General features: G+C 47.6%; 1 long non-coding RNA gene across 3 annotated transcripts in view; it reads left to right on the top strand.

Moving 5' to 3' along the window:
• Positions 1 to 3,070: 3,070 nt before the first annotated feature.
• LOC113905391 overlaps positions 3,071 to 17,211 on the top strand; it is a 101,854-nt gene continuing 87,713 nt past the window's right edge. The window contains exons 1-2 of one of the 3 annotated variants that reach the window (XR_003514658.1): positions 3,071 to 3,497; positions 8,590 to 8,704. This is a non-coding gene — a long non-coding RNA (uncharacterized LOC113905391). The remainder of the gene's footprint in view (positions 3,498 to 8,589; positions 8,705 to 17,211) is intronic. The other 2 variants (XR_003514657.1, XR_003514659.1) reach the window with 2 other exon arrangements.

Genomic DNA, 17,211 nt, shown 5'->3' with positions numbered 1-17,211 from the left:
AATACAACCACTCCAAAGCCTTCTGGTCGGGGAGACAGTGAGGAGCTTGCAACAGGCGGAGGCAGACGGGAGTTAACGGGAGGGAGGGAGAACACAAGCAATATTTGGGTGTTTTTCTGTTTTGAAAAAATCATCTGCAGTAATGTAAGGGAGTGTGGTGGTGCAGGGAAAAGTGGGGAGGGGGCGCTTAATTCACATCTAATGTTTTGGACGTAACGTTCCAGCGAAATGCCTTTGTGTGTGGAGGTTTTTTCAGTACTTGCTAAAAATAGCATCAGGGTTTGATCGTGTTCCAGAAATAGACCGAGGGCTGCACTGGGATAAAAAGCCAGCGCGGGTGGAAGAAAACCTGGACATCACCGCATTCCTCCCCCCGCCCCCAACTATGTCTGGAAATTAATTGTTGGATTTTTCCTCTCCTCTCTTCTGTCTCCCTCTCTCTCTCCACTTTCTCTTCCCACCCCTGTGTTTCTCTTTCTCTCTCTTAAGGAGTTCCCGTTTGGGTAAGTAATATTATGTCATGTGCATGCCGCAGACTGTGAGTATGAACTGAGGCTTACTTTGTGCATGCCCTGGGGTTCTTTTTTGGCTGCCTTTTCACCCCTTTTCTAAAGAGAAGGGTGGGACTGAGTAGGGGGTGAGGGGTATAGCTGTGTGTGTGCATAATGAATTTGGGGCTGCATGAAAAGGAACCGAAAGGGGGAATTCTTGCAGAGCCGGGAATCACCCTGACCAATCTCTGAATCAATAGCTGCAACTCTCTCTCTCTCTATGGGTCGGCGCTGTTGAGCCCGGTTCTCTCGACTGCCCCCCTCCCTTCCCCATTTTCTCTGTCTTAAAGGGTGTCCAGATACGACTTAATGGGCCATCTCTCCGCGAGATTAATGGAGACGATGCGATATAGATTAAAATTGCATGGTGGGGCTGGGAGGTAAATGAAGGAAAAATCCGCGTTCCTTTGACAAACTTCCCTGCTCGCTCCGGTCCGGGAGCTGGAGGACCGCGACCCTGGCGGATCCCGGCTGGCCCAGGGCGCGGTAGCTGTCCATGGAAGGCAGGTGCTGAAAATTCCTTGGTCCTTGGCGAGTTCAGCTCCGAGCGCCAGGGGGCGGGGTTGGCGCCAGTTGCCGATAGCCCCGCCCTGAATGCAGAAGAGGGATACGGAGAGGAGAGGGTTAAGGATGTTCAAAGAGGATAGTCGTGACTTCGGTGAGAGCTTTGGGGAAAAGGAGGGGTGAGTGGGAAGGCAAGGGAAAAAAATGTAAAGGAGGGGGTGCAAAGTGTTAGATTCGAGGATGAGCCAAGGCCCAGCGCTCCAGGAACCGCAAGCCGGTGGTTTACCGGCTTTCTCTGCAGAGGCCAGGCACTATCTGGGTCTCCATTCCCAGGCGCCCGCACCTTCCCGCCAGTGGGTTTGAAAGATTTCTCTCCAGTGATGGTCCCTTTCAAATAAGAGGCTATAGGGTTACTCTATTCGGACTCTCGTCGCTCCCACTTCATATCCCCCACGTTCCCACATTCTGCAGTTCTTGGGAGATGTGTAAAGATGTGTCTGTGCGTTATGGCATTTTTCTTACTATTCCCTTTCCTTCGCGTCCTAGTCATGGGAGCCCCAAATGAGTTGGTGGAATGAATGAATTAGAAGCCAAACCAAAGCACAGGAGTTGCTGGTGCGATGCGCAGAAAATCCAGGCTTGGGAACATCGCCCAGCGCCTTCAAGCCAAAAATGCCAAAGGGTTTCTGAAAAACCGGGTCTGAAGGAAACTAGGGAGGGAGGGGGTTCTTCTCCAAGTTCCCAAATGTTATTGGGGAGACCATCAACTCCCTGGGGTTATGGGGTTGACACAACGTGATATGCACTGCAGTCAACTCCAGTGACTTTAGTTAAACCTGGAGCCAGACAGGTGAAGAGGGAGGAAGGTTATCAGAGGCCAGAGTTGGGGGGGGGGGGGGCGGGTAGGAATAAACATCACTGGGGCACACAAAGACATCCTTGCTGATTAACTCCTCGGGGAGAAATAATAAAAATGCATCCTCAAATTGGCCCACAAGGGTGGGCTGTAGACAGTGGCTGGGGTGGGGGGGTGGTGGTGGTGAAGCTATCTTGTAAATCTGCAGTAAGCTTGTGTGCATGCAGGGATATTTTCTATACCTGTAATAATAATAAAGGGGAAAAAAAAAAAAAGGACAGTGAGGTAAGTATCTGTGAGGTCTGGCCTTCAACTGAAAGAGGAGAGCCCAGGTACTCCATCCTAACGCACTAACAGCCTATGGCTTCAGTGACCTCCCCCCCGCCACCCCCCAACTCAGGGCACCAGAGGCGCAGCCCTGGGGTGCGGGCTGGGGGTCGAGTTATTTTTACTTTAGAAGTAGTCTCTCTGGGAAGATTCCCTTGCTGAGACAGTGTTCGTCAACTCATAATAGTAACAAGGGCTGTTACTGATGTTGTGGAGAATAACGCAAATAACTTCAACCCACATTTCGTCTTGACAATTCAGCTCAAACCAAAGCCGCTCGCAGCCTCCCGGCCCACCCCTCGGCCTCCTCGTCACTCACCCGGACCCACTCGTTCCCTTTCCCAAGCCTCGCTCCTCTCAGCCCCACAAGTTGCGTGGTTATGTTTACAAATTCTACCACATTTGCAAAGGCAAGAGCTTGGGTGGGGGGGCGGCGCTAGGAGGGATGGCAGCGCAAAAAAACATATGCAACACGTGGAGCGGTGGCAAGGGGGGTCATTAAGGGGAAAGAGAGGACGCCCCATATCCTCATTTCCCCCCCCCCCGGACCCCTCTCCTCATCGCTTGGCACAATGCACAAGTTAACCCCCGAACTAGATCCTATTAAATAATTCAATGGTAGCTGTGTAATTTTGGTTGGAACCAGCACGGATTCCCAAGTCGTGACTGCAAAAAGTGAGTAATGCGCGCTGGCTGCGTCATGGCTCTAGTCACAGTTCATTCCGAACTGAGAAGGAATCGTGACTTCGCCTGGAGACGTCCCCTACAAGGGAGACGGGGAGCGGGGGGTGGGGGGGGACAAGCCGGTGTGGGGGGGTAAGGGAATGGAGGTGGGGGGGAAGACCTATCCAATGAAAACCGCTGCCAGGGGGACTTTTGAACTCCGCCGCTCGCTGTCTGGCTCTCCCCTCTCGGCCCGGTGCACCTCTCTCCACCCTCCCCCTCGCACCCTCCTGGCCGGCGCGCTTGCCAGCGCGCTCGCTCGCTCGCTCTCCCGCGACCCGACGAGTCCTCAACAAGTTGGAGGAAGGCAGGAACGCAGGGGTTAAGCTCGGAGAGCCGCAATTACCAAGATCGTGACCCTCCCACACAGTACAGTAACTTATATACTTACCTGGAAGAGCCCGCTCTACCGCCGGGCCAACACCCGTGGGGGGCGGGGAAGGGCGGGAGGGGAGCGGGCCGGTTGGAGAGGGGCTCCTCCAACGCTGGCTGCAGTGCGGACCGGACCGGCGCGCTCCAGGGACCTGGGGACCCAGGTAAGGAGAAGGGGTGACGGTGCACAGGTCGGCCGGCGGTCGGTCGGCTCAATGGTCGTCTGAGTAGAACTTTTTTCTTTTATTTCCCACCCCCCAGGGGGCCGTGCCGCCGCTGCAGCGGCTGTGGACTGTGGAGCCCCCTCTGGCGCGGCGGACGCGCCGACGCTCGGAGGGTGTGTGCGTGCGTCTGCCGGTCGCCGAGCCGAGGGGACGCCGTGGGAGGGTGGGAGGGTCGCGGAGCTGCCGGAGGGTGATGGATGGGCGGAGGGGGTGGGCCAACACAGACTTCGAGAAGGTCTAGCTGGATTTTCTCTGGGCAAGCTTAAGCCAGAGCTTGCGTGTGCGCCCGCGCCCGCCGGCACGTCGATTCCAGGGTGGCAAAGAACAAATATGGCAACTTTTCGCCCCAAGTTCTGGCGATGTTTTGCAACACCCCACTTAAGCTGAATCTTTCCTCCCCCAGGGGGACTACCCTCGGGGAGGGAGGTGGTCCAAACGTTCCTTTGCCCAAATCCTTCTTGGACTGTGATGGGGCGGGGTGGGTGGGGGGAGGGGAGGAAGACCAGACTGGGGAAGAGTGGCGCTGCCCTGGGGAGAAGGAGGGCCACCCCTCAAAGTTTGACTACGTTGGATGGTGGAGGGGGCCTAAAGGGAGAGAGGGAAGAGGGAAGGAGGGATAACGTAGGAAAGAGATCTCCCTCCTCCTTCCACCCTGGTCTCCCTTCCCCTCCCCTCTCCTTCCTCCAGCAGAGGGTGGAATCTCCCGACGTTGTGGGAGCCGGCGGTCGGAGAGGGGCTCGCCTCTTGTTGTTCCCCTCAACATTCTGCAGAATGGGTAGGGAGTGCGGGGCGGGGGCTGGAGGGTGGGCTGCAGCAATGAAAGGGCACCCGAGGCAAGTGGGACATTAGACACGGAACATCTAGACGGGTTTGGGGGGGGGGGGCGGCTAGGGTACGGAAGGAGGGACTTCACCCTGCCTATCGAGCCTCCAGAACTTTACGGGGAGTGGGGTTCAAGCCATCCTCCTTTTTTTTTTTTTTAAAGAAATAGGCTGACTACTGTGCAGTTTGGGTATATTTTCTGTTTATCTTGGCCTGTCATTTTACGTCTGAATCTCCTGGCTTAGGTCCTGTTGGGAGAGGTCGCTCTCTTGAACCCTGGCCCAATATCTCACGCCCTCGCCTGGGCTGGAATGGGGCAGGGGGGCTTGGCCAGATTTTTTGCAACAACAATATTTTAACGTGTTCCAGTCTGGGTTTTGTTAAATAATTAGAAATGGAAATATTTTTTTCCTCCCTCCCCCTTCTGGGAAAAAAAAAAAAGGAAATGTGAGCTCTCTCCTGATTGGTGGGTGACGATTTTAGTCCGCACCAATGAGCTGGCGGCCTCGTCTGTATTTATTTAGTGCTCTGGGGGAGTTTTTCTCTTTACGCAGCGCCTGTAGTCACGGCTGGAACCTCTGCTGGGGGACTAGGAGGGACAAGAGGGGGTTCAGGGGGAATCCGAACTGTACCTGTTCAGAGATCCGCGACCTTGCAGCCAGGGCTGGCGGAACCCTGAAAGGGAAAGAGGGTGACAGGACAGATAGGCGGAGAGGCTCAGGGTGCTGGGGTACCGGAGAGGGGGTGGAGGCTGGGCTCCGGGATCCCTGGTCCCCTCTGTGCTCCTCCTCTCGCCCTACACACACCTCGCTCGAGGCTGTTGCGGGCTGTGTTGGGGGATCGCGGACGGTGTGGAGAAATGGAGGGGTTGGGCGAGGGGTTCGAGGAGGGACGAGAGTCGGGCGGGCGGCGCGCGGGGTGGGAAGGCTGAGCCGCGTTGGAGCGCGCTGGGGAGACCCAGCCTGCTCGGCTCCGGGGTTCGGAGACATCCTGGGCTGAAGGCGGCGGCGGCGGACTGAAGAAGCCGGCAGACTCTGCCCTTCGCGAATCTTTTTGCGGTCTGGGCTTGCTGTACATAACTCAATAGCCGGAAGCCCTTACCCCAAAAAGCATTCGCGGAGGGCGCACTCGTCGAGAAGACGGCAGCCACCAGCGATCGCCGAAGTCCGCACCTTCCCGAAACGGCTTAGTCCGAGCCTTTCCCAGCCCTCTCCCCGTTTTCCACGGAAGAATCAGTCCTTTACCTCGCGTCCTTCCCGCGCTCCCTGAGGCTTTGGTCACCCGCCTGTCCTCCGCGCAGGTCCCCCACCCCCAACTTTTTAATCCACTTTGTATCACAGGGGGAATCGGAGCAGGCAGTGTGCGTAATGTTTTCTGAGAAGTGGGAAGAAGCTGAAATACAATAAAAGTTTACACAAGTTGTGTCTCCCCCCCCCCCACCAACAACCTCCGCCCACACCCCGAATAAGCCCATTCACCCACTGCAAAAAAAAAAAAAAAAAGGAATCTGGTCTTAGGGCCAAATCGGTACCTGGAATATGAATCAGTTGAGGACATTTTCTGGTTGTTTTTGACCCATATGATCCAACTCTGCAATATAGGGGTGGGGAAGCCCTTGAGGGAGAGGCGGGAAGCCCTCAGCATCCCCTTTCCTAGTGGGGGACCCCGAGGTGAGGTGAGCCGCGGTGAACTGGGCAGCTCCGAAAAAGAGGGAAAATACCCAGGCACCGCCCGCTCCCCGGAGTCCTTTCTTCCCCCCACACCTGCTTCCAACCTAATTTGAAGCGTTTTGCAGCCTCAGGTCCCCCCCTATCTCGCCTTGCTCAAAACTAAGTAACACAGAAAGGGATAAAACATGTGAAAACTGGGAAAAACCCCGCAGAGAAGGAGCATTTGAGAGATGTGGTTGCACCCGAGTCAGCAGCTCAGCAGTGGCAACAGCAGCGCAGTCCTGGCCTCTAAAGAGGTGCCCCGTCCTGGGAAACGAAGCAGAGCTGCAGGGTTGGGGATCAGCTCTGGGTACCCCCCTCCTCACCTCCCCTTCCACTGCTTGCAGTCGTGACCGCTTCGGTTACAAGTGGCAAAGATCAGGCCTTCACCATGCTCTGCGCCCCCCACGTTCTTCGTCAGCTAGAAACACTGCTAGACGCCCTTAGGGACTGAACCAGAAGGACACACAGACACACGGAGGCCCAGAGGGATGGACACGGCTAGAGGATGAGTCTAGGGATATAAGAGTCCGAGACCCGAGGGCTGCGAAGCTTCGCATTTTCGGGGAGGGCCTGAATTTCCCCCCTGCACCCCAATCACCATTCTCCCAGCAAACTAAACGCCCACCATCATTCCCTTCTCCCTGAGCCAAGCATCCAGAGTTTACCCTCTCCCGCAGGAGGAAAAAGGGCTCCAAAGTCCGAGAGTGCTGGACAGAGTCAATCTTTTCTAGCTCAGCCTGCGAGGAGGCACGGAAGGCGAGGACTCCAAACTCCAGGGATAAATCAGAGCCCCTCTCCACAGATAAAAGAGATTTTCTCTCTCCGGTTGCGTTTTCTGAAAGAGTAAAAGGGTCCCTAAGATCTGCAAAGGAGATGGAGCCAAAGCAAAAGCTCTGGGGGATTTCCTCCCTGCCTCTCACCTGGGGCCGTCTGTGGAGCGATAGCTTCGCGGAGGGAAGAGGCGCAAAAGCCAGGCTAGATTAAAAATAGCCTCACCCCGTGTCCCTTCAGCATCTCTTTTGTTTTTCTTTTTTTTTTGCTTCTTACCTTCCCCTTCTCTCCCCAGCCAGAAAGCCCTCCTCTCTCCAAAAACCGGAACCTCCACCAGGTTTTGGAGAGAGGTGACCTGAGCGAAGTGAACTCGCACAAAACCAGTAAGAGCCGCCTGAGGGAGGGCGGCTCGAGGCTCCCGCGCCCCTGGCCCCCTCACTCCTCCCACGAGGCGAGGTGTGGGGCCGGGGCGCGGGAGCCCACGAGCACCCGGCCGAAGCCGGCGTCGTGCGCGCCCGAGCGAGTCCTCGCCTCGCCTCGCCTCAGCCAGACAACTGTTGCTGCTTTGAAGAGCTACTGCGGCTGCAGCACAGCTGCTGGGGCGCCCGGCCGCACACCGGGGCTGGGGGTGCTCACTCCTGATCTGGGGCGGGGGGCTTGCGGAGTGTGGGGGGTCTCATTCCAGGTGGGATCAGCGGAAAGCACCCCCCTCCCTTCTCCCTTCACCAGGAGGAAAAATTGGTGGCTTCTTGTACATCTTTCCTTCCCTCCTAAGGGCGGCTGCTTCAACCTGAGGCCAGTGAGAGCTGTCTCTCCGCTTTCTCCCCACTTTGCCTTTGCTGAGAAAGGAGGGCAAAGTGGGGGGAGGACCTCTTTGAACCCTCAAACTGCTAACGCACACACCTTTTGGGGAAGAAAAAAAAAAGCCACGTCACCCAGTAAGCCAGGGGCCTGATGGAAACTTCCAGGCACTTGCATCTGACGCAAACTCTCGAGCCTTTATATTAGGGAGAAGGGGTAGTGGTTAGAGACCCTTCCTCACCCCAGTGTGCTTCTCCATGGGGGTGGGAAGTGTCCAGGGAGTCCCTGGGGACACTTGGTGCCCGGAGCCCATCAGCTAGCTTAGTTTTTGCCTATGTCAGAAAATCCAGACCAGACTGGTCTCTCGAGCTGAGGAAGGGGTGAAGACATCACGGAGCCCCCTCTCTATGACCTGCCCCCTGGTGGTTGGGTCAGGCTGGGGGTTCCACGTGCTCTCACCCTCAGGCCCAGTTTTGGTTGCTCTGTTCCTGTGGCTCCCCCCTGCCTCTCCTGCTCTATCCGTGGCTGGAGCCAAGTTTCCTCCCCTTGCCGGGCTCTTTTGCCCCTTCTGGCCTCTTTCCCAAGACCGGTGGTTGCTTTGAATCGCTTCCTTACCTGCCTTAGGCTGGAGGCAGAGGGAGGGACTGAGTCAAAGGCGCTGAGCACACTTGCTGCAGCCTCAGACCAGGACCCTCTCCTCTGCGTCAGGACTCTCAGCCTAGGGGCTGTGTGGGCATCTCTGGAAAGCTCTCCCCTTGCTTCAGCTCCCCTGCCTTGTAACTCTTGGCCCAGATGCACCCTTCTGCCCTTTTCCTTCCTTGTAGTCTTCCTACCCGATGATTTCCTATAAAATGTCCCAGCCCCCAAACTTTCCCATTCTCCTCCAGAGCCAGCAAAGTAACCTTGCCCATCTTTGGCCCTTTCAGGTAGTCAAACCTGCCCTGACACCTGGACGTCTGCATGAGGGGTGGTCACTGAAGGAGGAGTTGTCAGAGGCCATAGGAGCTAAAGAGTCTGTGCAGATGAGCTCTGGAGTCCCAGGTAAGTGCAAAGATACCCCAGCCCGCGGCCCCTTGGCCTGGGCAGTGTGTGTACACTCCCCACTTGGTGATGAGACACAAGGCAGCCAGGGATCCAGTGCTTGGGGATGGTCCTCAATGGCTTAGCATTTGGCAAAGAGAAGCATCCATCATACAGGTGAGGGGGGAGGCACAGTACCCCATGAAGCAGGCCCCTTTCCTGTCTCATCCCCTAGCAGGACCTGGACCTGGGTGTTTGGAAGCTCCCAAGCCTTAAGGATTCAGAGGTGCAGGGCTTCTTTAGTGGGGCCCAGAGTTGCCCCTCTGCCCCCATGTCCTGGGCTATGTCAGGCCTCTTAGGGGCCCAGGAGAGGTGTGGAGTTGAAGGGTAATTTGCTGCTGAGCTTAGTTTTTCTGAGGAAGCCAGTACATTGAGTTATGTCTACTTAACTGGCGTTCATCACAGGAAAGATAAGACGATTTTTAGGTTATTGATTTTTTTTGAGGGGTAAGGCATCAAACTCTAAACACATTTACTTTTACTATTAACCAGCAAAATCCTTTGCTACAGAGCTTTTGTTTAGCTGCTTTGCTGAGCTTCAGAGTCATACTGTGATTTGCATTGGGGAATTCAGTTCAAAGCTAGGCAGAAAATTTTGAAACTCCAGGGCTGTTAGATTTGTGAGGTAGGGAGAAACCGAGCTCCCTATCTTATCCTTGGCTGTTTTGTGAGCAAAATGTAGGAAGCTGCTAGAAATTCTATAGGAAACTTGAGGCTCATGGTAGAACAGAAGCACAGTTCATAGAAGACCTTCAGATCATTATACAACAGACCTATTTACTGAATTAATTAAATGACTGCTACATATATTTTGTGAAATGTTTACTTTTGAGAATGGAACTTTAACGATAAGCTGATTGACTAGAAACCCCTGTAATCCCACCCTGTAAAGTGAGAGCAAGATCTTCAAATCACTGGCTGAACCTAACTTCTCTTAAATTCCCCTTTTGAATATAAGTTTTCAGCATCTGTCTTAGAGCAATAGGGCTGTAGTTCATTCCAAGGGCTTAGCATATCCCCCTTTTCCCCCTTTAACTGATATTTCGGTTGCCTTGTAAGAAAACATCTAAGAAAATAATATAGGGGGTAAGATTTTCTTGCCTGAAGGGTAACCTCTTCTAAAAGCATCTGTTGATGGGTTAAATCTCAAGCTTAAATATATACGTAGCATGTGAAAGCTAGAAAGAGCTACAGATATACAGACCAATACCTTTATTTTATAAATCATGCAACAGGGGTTCAGAGAGATTAAGTGATTTTACCAAGGTCCCACAGCTGGGGCTCCAACCCAGGTTGTTTATTGTCTACTCTACTCTGGATTCTTCTGTCTTCACTCAGTAATTCTTAGCACTACTAAATAATATAGACAGTCCATAAACACAAATTGTAACAGATTCCCTTCCAAATGGCTTGCATTTAGGATGCCAGGGTTCAAAGAAAAGTTTACCTAAAGGTTCTTCTGCTAGCAGTTAGCATTCTGGGGGCATCACTGGGTTAGGCAAGGCTCTCCTCTCTTGCTTCTGACATAGCCTAGACCTCAGTGCCTCCATGTGGGCCTTGATCCGCTAAGGAAGTCATCAGCACAAGAAATTTGCTGTGTCACAGAATCCGAATACTGGTCTCTTCCAGAGTCTCTCTTAGCCTGAAGCAGTTCCACGAGGCCTAGGCCTCTCTCCCTTATTTCTTTCCTCTGGGTGGCAGCTTGAATCTTATCCTTCTTGCCTACTGGGCTTGACTGGGAGTTGTTAGGAGGGTAGTAAGGTCCAGATGAATTCTCCCAGGATTTCTTAATTACTCGACAAGCAAGGAAGGTCCACACAAGCAGCTTTCAGACCAAGCAGGGATTCATTTGATCCTTGTCCCTCGGATATCTTTTAGAGTGCTGCAGGTCACCTGTTCTAGGACACTGGCTTAGTCTGGTCAGTTTTAAGATTTACTGCCAATGCCTGGATCTAACTCAGCTTTGCATATTTCCATCAGTGACAGCCATTTTGATGCCATTATTAATCATGCCTTCAGCACGTAGGAAGAGTAGCCATGCTGTGTGTGCTGTGACCAATAAATTATCGTGGCGGCCTTTTTTTTCATAGACTCTCTGTGCTGACTGTTTCCTCACTTCTCTTTCCGGGTGTGCTCTTACTGGCAACTTCTAACTAGGAAATAAGATGCATTTCTCAGCTTAAAAGAAACAGATTGGAAGGAAGAAAAATGAAATGGAGTGAAAGATACAGTTAGGTTAAAAAACAAATCAAAGAGACTGGCAAACAGTGGAATGCATTAAAAGAGCTAGTTCTATCTGGTCCTGACTACTTGGGTTCATGACCCTGAAAAAGCTATTATATCCTTCCCAGGCTTCTACTCCTCCATCTCCAAAGTTGGGTCCTAGAGCTCAGATCCCTCTTTTCATTCATTCATTCAACACATGTTGAATGTTTATTGAGTCCTTACTATATATCAGGCCTTATTCTAGGCATTGGAGATATAAATAAATTATTCTCCCTTTGATAACCTAATGAAGGTATGGAGCATCTTCCTGGAAAAACAAAACAACAAAAGGAAAGAGAAAAAAGAAAAACACAGATATTTTACATAAAATTTCAAGGCGCTCATGACTTCCCTAGGCTTCACTAGGCCCTAATTAAACATTTTTCATCTAGTTAGTCTCAAAGTCCTATATTTTACAAAATTAAGGTTTGCAGCTTAGGTTGAATCATCAAATCTTGATTTGTAGCTGTTCTTTTTTTTTTTCTTACCTAGCAGCTCTGTGTTGTGTTTTTGGCCTCTCTTTTTTTGTAGAATAAATATTTGGAATTTAGTTAATACTGCAAAAGGCTAGAGTAAATGCTGAACAGAAAATCAGTAACTGAAAGGCAAAGCAGGCATGGAGGTGAGGGACAGAAGCAGATGAGAAGTTTTAATGGCCAAATCTAGCCCAGTCCTGCAGAATTTTGAAGTGACAATCCATCTTTCAGGCTAAATGTTCTTGGCAAAGTCTGGTGATTTGGCGGAGGGAACAGAGGTTGGTGTTGAAGCTGGACAGTGTAATGTCTCAACATAAGGGCTCATAGCAAAGATGGATTTTCTCTGGTGCTTTTGACCACCAGGGAAATTCAGAGATAGACAGGAGAGGGATTCCCTGAGAAGGAAAGGAACAGTCCATTGGTTGGATTATTATGTTGGTAAGACTGGCCCTGTTGGGATGATCCTGTTGGGTTGGTAGGTTGCCTTTTATGGCATAGCTGGGGGCTTTATGGCAGGCAGTGCTGCTGAGGTCTTCAGTAAAGGAGAAATTGGAAGTCTTTAAGACTCAAAGTGGACACGGAGAGGTCAGCATGCAAAGGTTTTGCCCCACTCCAAGTCTTCCAAAGTCTCTTTCTCGCCTGCTGGTAGCTCCCCAAAATTCTTTCCTGCAATGAGGAAGGCCTGGCTTTTTTCATTTAGGGTGAAGGATGTTTATAGACTTTAGTGTGATCAGCTACTGATGCAAGCTTTACGTTCAGGGTGAGCTGGATGCTCTTACTCAGCGCTCCCAGGGTAAATAGCCAGTGGAAAGCACTGCAGGGAGATGACCTTGGAAGTGGAAGGTCTGGATTAGGATCTGAATTTGTAAAGACTTCTGGTAGACTGTGGGAGGATCCGGTGAAGTGTGTGAGTTTCTACTTAAGCAAGAAAGTAACAGATTGCTTCTGCTGAGGCTCAAGAATAGAAAGATCCACCTAAAGGCAAATCAGTCCTTCTCATTTTCCCAATTACCTTATCTGTAAAATGGGAATAACAATAACAACCCTAAGATTCTGGTGAGAATTCAATCAGATTATGCATATAAAGAACTTCACTCAGTTCTCAATAAATGTTAATTGTTGTTATTATTATGTTTTTCCCCCTGCCTGACACATATAGCAATGGCATACAAGGCTTATATCATGGAATCTGCAGTCATAGGACCAGAGCTATTCCCTGAGTAACAGATAAAAGATAATCTTTTCTGAAAGCATCTGTCCATTTGCTCCATAGCCTGCCAGTGCCCAGGATTACCCGACTGGGAGTAAATCAGGAGGGCTGATAGAAAAATCTTTTTCTCTACTTGATGTATCCCTACCCAAAGATTATCTCTTTGTTGTTTCATTCCCCTTTAATTCCTTGCTTTCAAGTTCTTTTTAAAAATCTATTGAATTTAATCACAATTGTTTTTGCAAATCATTCCCTTTTTTACTTAAAAAAATTTTTTTTGATCAGAGGGGGAAAAATGACTCACTGAGAATACTTACCATTCACCTTTTATGTTTGGCTTATATCCAGTCCTAAATTTTCCGTTTAGGTGATTCCCACCGAGGAAAGAGTAAAGGAACAATAAAAGGGCAAGAACAGATAACACTATTTGCTATCATCAAGGATGCTTTCTCTTTCCTTTTCACATATATTTTCTCTTCGTTCCTTCCTTCCTCCAGCTTCACTTTTCACTGTCTTATAAATCTTTTTGTCTTCTCTTATCACCCCTCCCCACCTCAAAAAAATCTTTGCTCTCTTCTCTTTGATTCACTTAACTTGTTCTATCCGGCATTTCTTTCAAGTCTTAGCGGAAAGTTGCAGGGTGACGATAGGAAGCATCTGATGAGGTCTTCATGTTTTCTGGGGAATACTAGAAGAAAAGGGCTACTCTTTGTACTCCGGAACCTATAAAGCACATCTGAGGCCATTCCAAAAGATGTTTTTTGCCTTTGTTTGCTTTTTATGTATTTTATTTAATTTTCTTAGAAACAGGTGCCTTCTCCACAGGCCTTTCTGCATTTCCCCCACAGCCTACCATCAACTCTACTCGAAGACTTTTCTTCTCTTTTTAAAAAACCATACTAAAAACTCCAGGGACGTGTCAAACGCAAACTGCACAGTAGTCCTCGCCATCCCTTCTTTGCAGCCTTTCAAGGGGCGGCTAAAAGCAGCATAATTTGAGGAAGCAGTACAACTGCTTGGTCTAAGGCCACGGGCTTTGAGGCCAGTGAGATCTCGGTTTACTTGTCAGTTCTGTTCTTTTCAGCTGCGTGCACTAGACCAAGTTATCTCTCTGAGTCAGTTTCTTCATCTGTAAAATGGGGATATTCAAGTGCCTATTTCATAAAGTTGTTGGGAAGATGAAATGAGATATCAGTTAACACACAATCTGATACTTCAGGTGTGTAGTATGTATTCAACCAATACGCACTGCTAGCCTGGAGAATCCCAGGGACAGAGGAGCCTGGTGGGCTCCTGTCTATGGGGTTGCACAGAGTCGGACACGACTGACATGACTTAGCAGCAGCAGTGTTAAGACAGGTGCCTGCAGACCCAGGGTCTAAATAGAGTCCTGTACTGGTTGAAAGAGTTGAAATAGGAATAGGAAGCAGGTAACACCACCAGGAGTCATGAGGTGGGCGATGAGTCTAAAGTCAAGGAGTGCTGGGATCATCTTGAGATTTTCCAGATGTTGTGAATTGGGCGAGGAACTGGTCTGGAGCTGAACAAACAGTAATAGCCTCTCAGGACAGCTGTCATTCAAACTGCAATGATTTATACCACACTGACCTTTTAATATCTCCACAGGCAAATCAGACTGCCTTTGTAAAAAATTTTGACCCCCAGGGTTGACCCCTCTTTAAAGCCCAGATCTTAGATTGGTAGAAAAAAAAATCAACTAAAAAAATAGTTTCACTGTTTCAAAGTGGAGTTAAGTGATTTTTTTTTTTAAATTAAGGGGTCTCTTTTACCCTTTGAGTCTGTGACAAGAATACTTAATCAGAGATAAGAAAAAGAGCAGAAAACCCTCTTGCCAGAGGTGGGTGTGGTATGAACCAAAATCAAATTGTCTGAGAAGTTCTGTAATTCTTAGCGGATAAAGGGGCAGTAAGTAAATTGGCAGCCTATACATTGAGTTTGAAAAGGAAGGGTGAATTAGAGATAGCCCTCCAAACTTTATCCTCTCGACTTCTACCACTCTGAACCTCAACATCACATCTAATGAAATGATATTTAAGTAAAAGAGGAAAATTGTTTCCCCTCAGCAGTTTTCCTTTATGCCTCTCTTTTTAAATTTTAAATTATATGTAGGTAATGGAGCACAGAAGCAGTCATTTATAATAAAAATTTTTAAAGAAAGAAAAAAAATTTATTGATAGCTTCCTGAACTAAAATTTGCTCATTAAAATCTTAAAGAATTAAAATTAAAATACTAAGAAAATATTTTAGGCTGTAACACTAATTTAGTATTTTCATTTATTTACAGACTTATGAAATCCTCCAGTTCATAGCTATTTCCCCCTCAAGCTTGCCCTTCAGGAGCTTGTCCAGAAAAAAACCTGTTTCAGGTAGTTTTACATAAGAATTATTTGCATTTAAATATGAAACAGTCATGAAAACAGTTGCTGTCTCTTCAAATAATAAACAAATGGTATTTTAAAAATACAAGCTTATTACCTTTTTGAGGATTAGCTATTAGCTTTAGAATTTTTTTCAAAGTCATACTTTAGAATTCTGAGAGAAAGAAAAATATTTTTTTTCAAAGAAGGGAAAACTTTAAAGATAAACTGTAAAATTTTTTTAATCTTATGATTAAAAATCTTGCTTCTCAGTGAGCTACCTCTCAGCTTCTCTGAGATTTTAACATGAAATTTTGTTTATTTTATTTGTATAACATTAAAGATAGTTTATCCCAGTAAAGATCAGTATTTAACCAAAGCTCAAATATGTAAGAAGATATTTTATTTATGATTATAAAACATTAATTTTTCATGTGGCACAAAACAAATATAATTTCCACAGAGAGATGTGTGATATTCATTAATATGCTTATTTTAGGGAGGAGTGGCACTTTCTTCTACTATTCATAAATTTATTCCTTAATATAAAAATAAGATGTCTTTTTAGTTAATCTCTTTTTTAGTTAGAAATAGAATTTTTAGTCAAAATATTTTCCCAGATATAATTTTAAACTGACCACACTTTTTTTTTTTTTACTAACATATTTAGGAGTTTATGTTTTAGCACTAGGTCGATTTCATCTTTAATTTTTTTCTGATATGCTCACAGATTATAAAGTGTATAGATTTTAATATAACACATCAAAATAGGTTGTCTTATTTCTAATATTTATGCTTCTAGAAGGATTATATATGGCACTAAATAGGGGCTATGTATTTATTGCTGTTTTTGGCAAAAATATTTTTAATTTTTTTTAAAAAAATGTAATAAGGCTTTGTAATAAAGTAGTAGATTCTAGAAGTTGCTTGAGGAATCATATTATAGAATTAAATGAAATTTATGGAAATTTCCCAAAAGGATTGCAATTTAAAAAGCCAAATATCCTCCCCCAAAGTATAAAAACCTAGGTCATAGAATTGCTCCAAATTAAAAAAATTTTTTTTCAAAAATCTCACAGATCTTTCATTGTCTCTCATACCTTGCACCACAATCATCAACCTGTTGCAAATGTACTAAATCTGCCATAGAGAAGAGGAGACATGAGGTGATTAGAATGACAAAAAATGCCTCAAGTAGTCACTGACCTCTTCTCTCTGCCATTTTCTTGGGCTGACAGGCCCAACCTCAGAAACAGTTTTTCCATATACACAAATCTTTTTCCATTCTTCCTGTTGTCTGTTAATATGCAGTCCTACAGGGGAAAATACAGCTTATAGAGCTATCTTTTTTTTTTTAATGGAGGTTTTTTGATAGTCAGGAAGGTGATGCCTGTTAATTCTTTCTTTTCAAGGGGGTCAGAATTATGTTTTTGATGTCATGCACTCTTGGAGGTTAATTAACATTTACTGAAAGTAGGGGAAGGAGTCTGTGATCTTAAAAAGATCCCCAAAGAATGAGGTGAAAATCTGTCACTAGATTAGGAGCTGATTCGGAGAGGACAGGGTAAAGAGAGATACAGGGACCTTATCCCAGTGTCTTAGTTCAGGGGCACCATCAAAACCCTGAAACTGTATGCTCGACATCGGTCTACATGTTGTTAGTTTCATTATGGAGTTTTTTGTCTGTTGTGTACGCGCATGCGCACACATACACCTATATATCGTCTCACCAGCAGAGACGGTAGCTCATCTTCCTTACCCAGAAGGTAGAACTTAACCGCTTGTATCTTAAGGTAACCTAATGTTAGAACATAGTCTCATGCTGGCTTAGACTGACTGATATACTAGAAGATATGAATTCCTCTAAATTTCATTTAAAATTAAAGTAGATCCTGCACATGAATAAGCTAAATATTGACATTATTTTTGCCATAAGGTCGTCTTTTCATCAAATGTAAGTGGCCCTCAACTCTGAATTAAACCTTAGAGGTCTTTTGTCTCCTTAAAAAGACTGATGGAACTGTGTCTGACAATGCTAAATAAAAACATCTTTAAAGAAATAAAATTTTAGTCTCCAATCCGGAATATAGGGAAGTTCCAGCAATGATGTAGGAAAGGCACTCTTTAGAATGATTTAGC

This window comes from Bos indicus x Bos taurus, chromosome 15, assembly GCF_003369695.1.
Source record: "Bos indicus x Bos taurus breed Angus x Brahman F1 hybrid chromosome 15, Bos_hybrid_MaternalHap_v2.0, whole genome shotgun sequence".
Taxonomy (NCBI): Eukaryota; Metazoa; Chordata; class Mammalia; order Artiodactyla; family Bovidae; genus Bos; species Bos indicus x Bos taurus.
The sequence above is the reverse complement of the archived record's forward strand: the minus strand, read 5'-3'. Positions and strand labels throughout refer to the sequence as shown.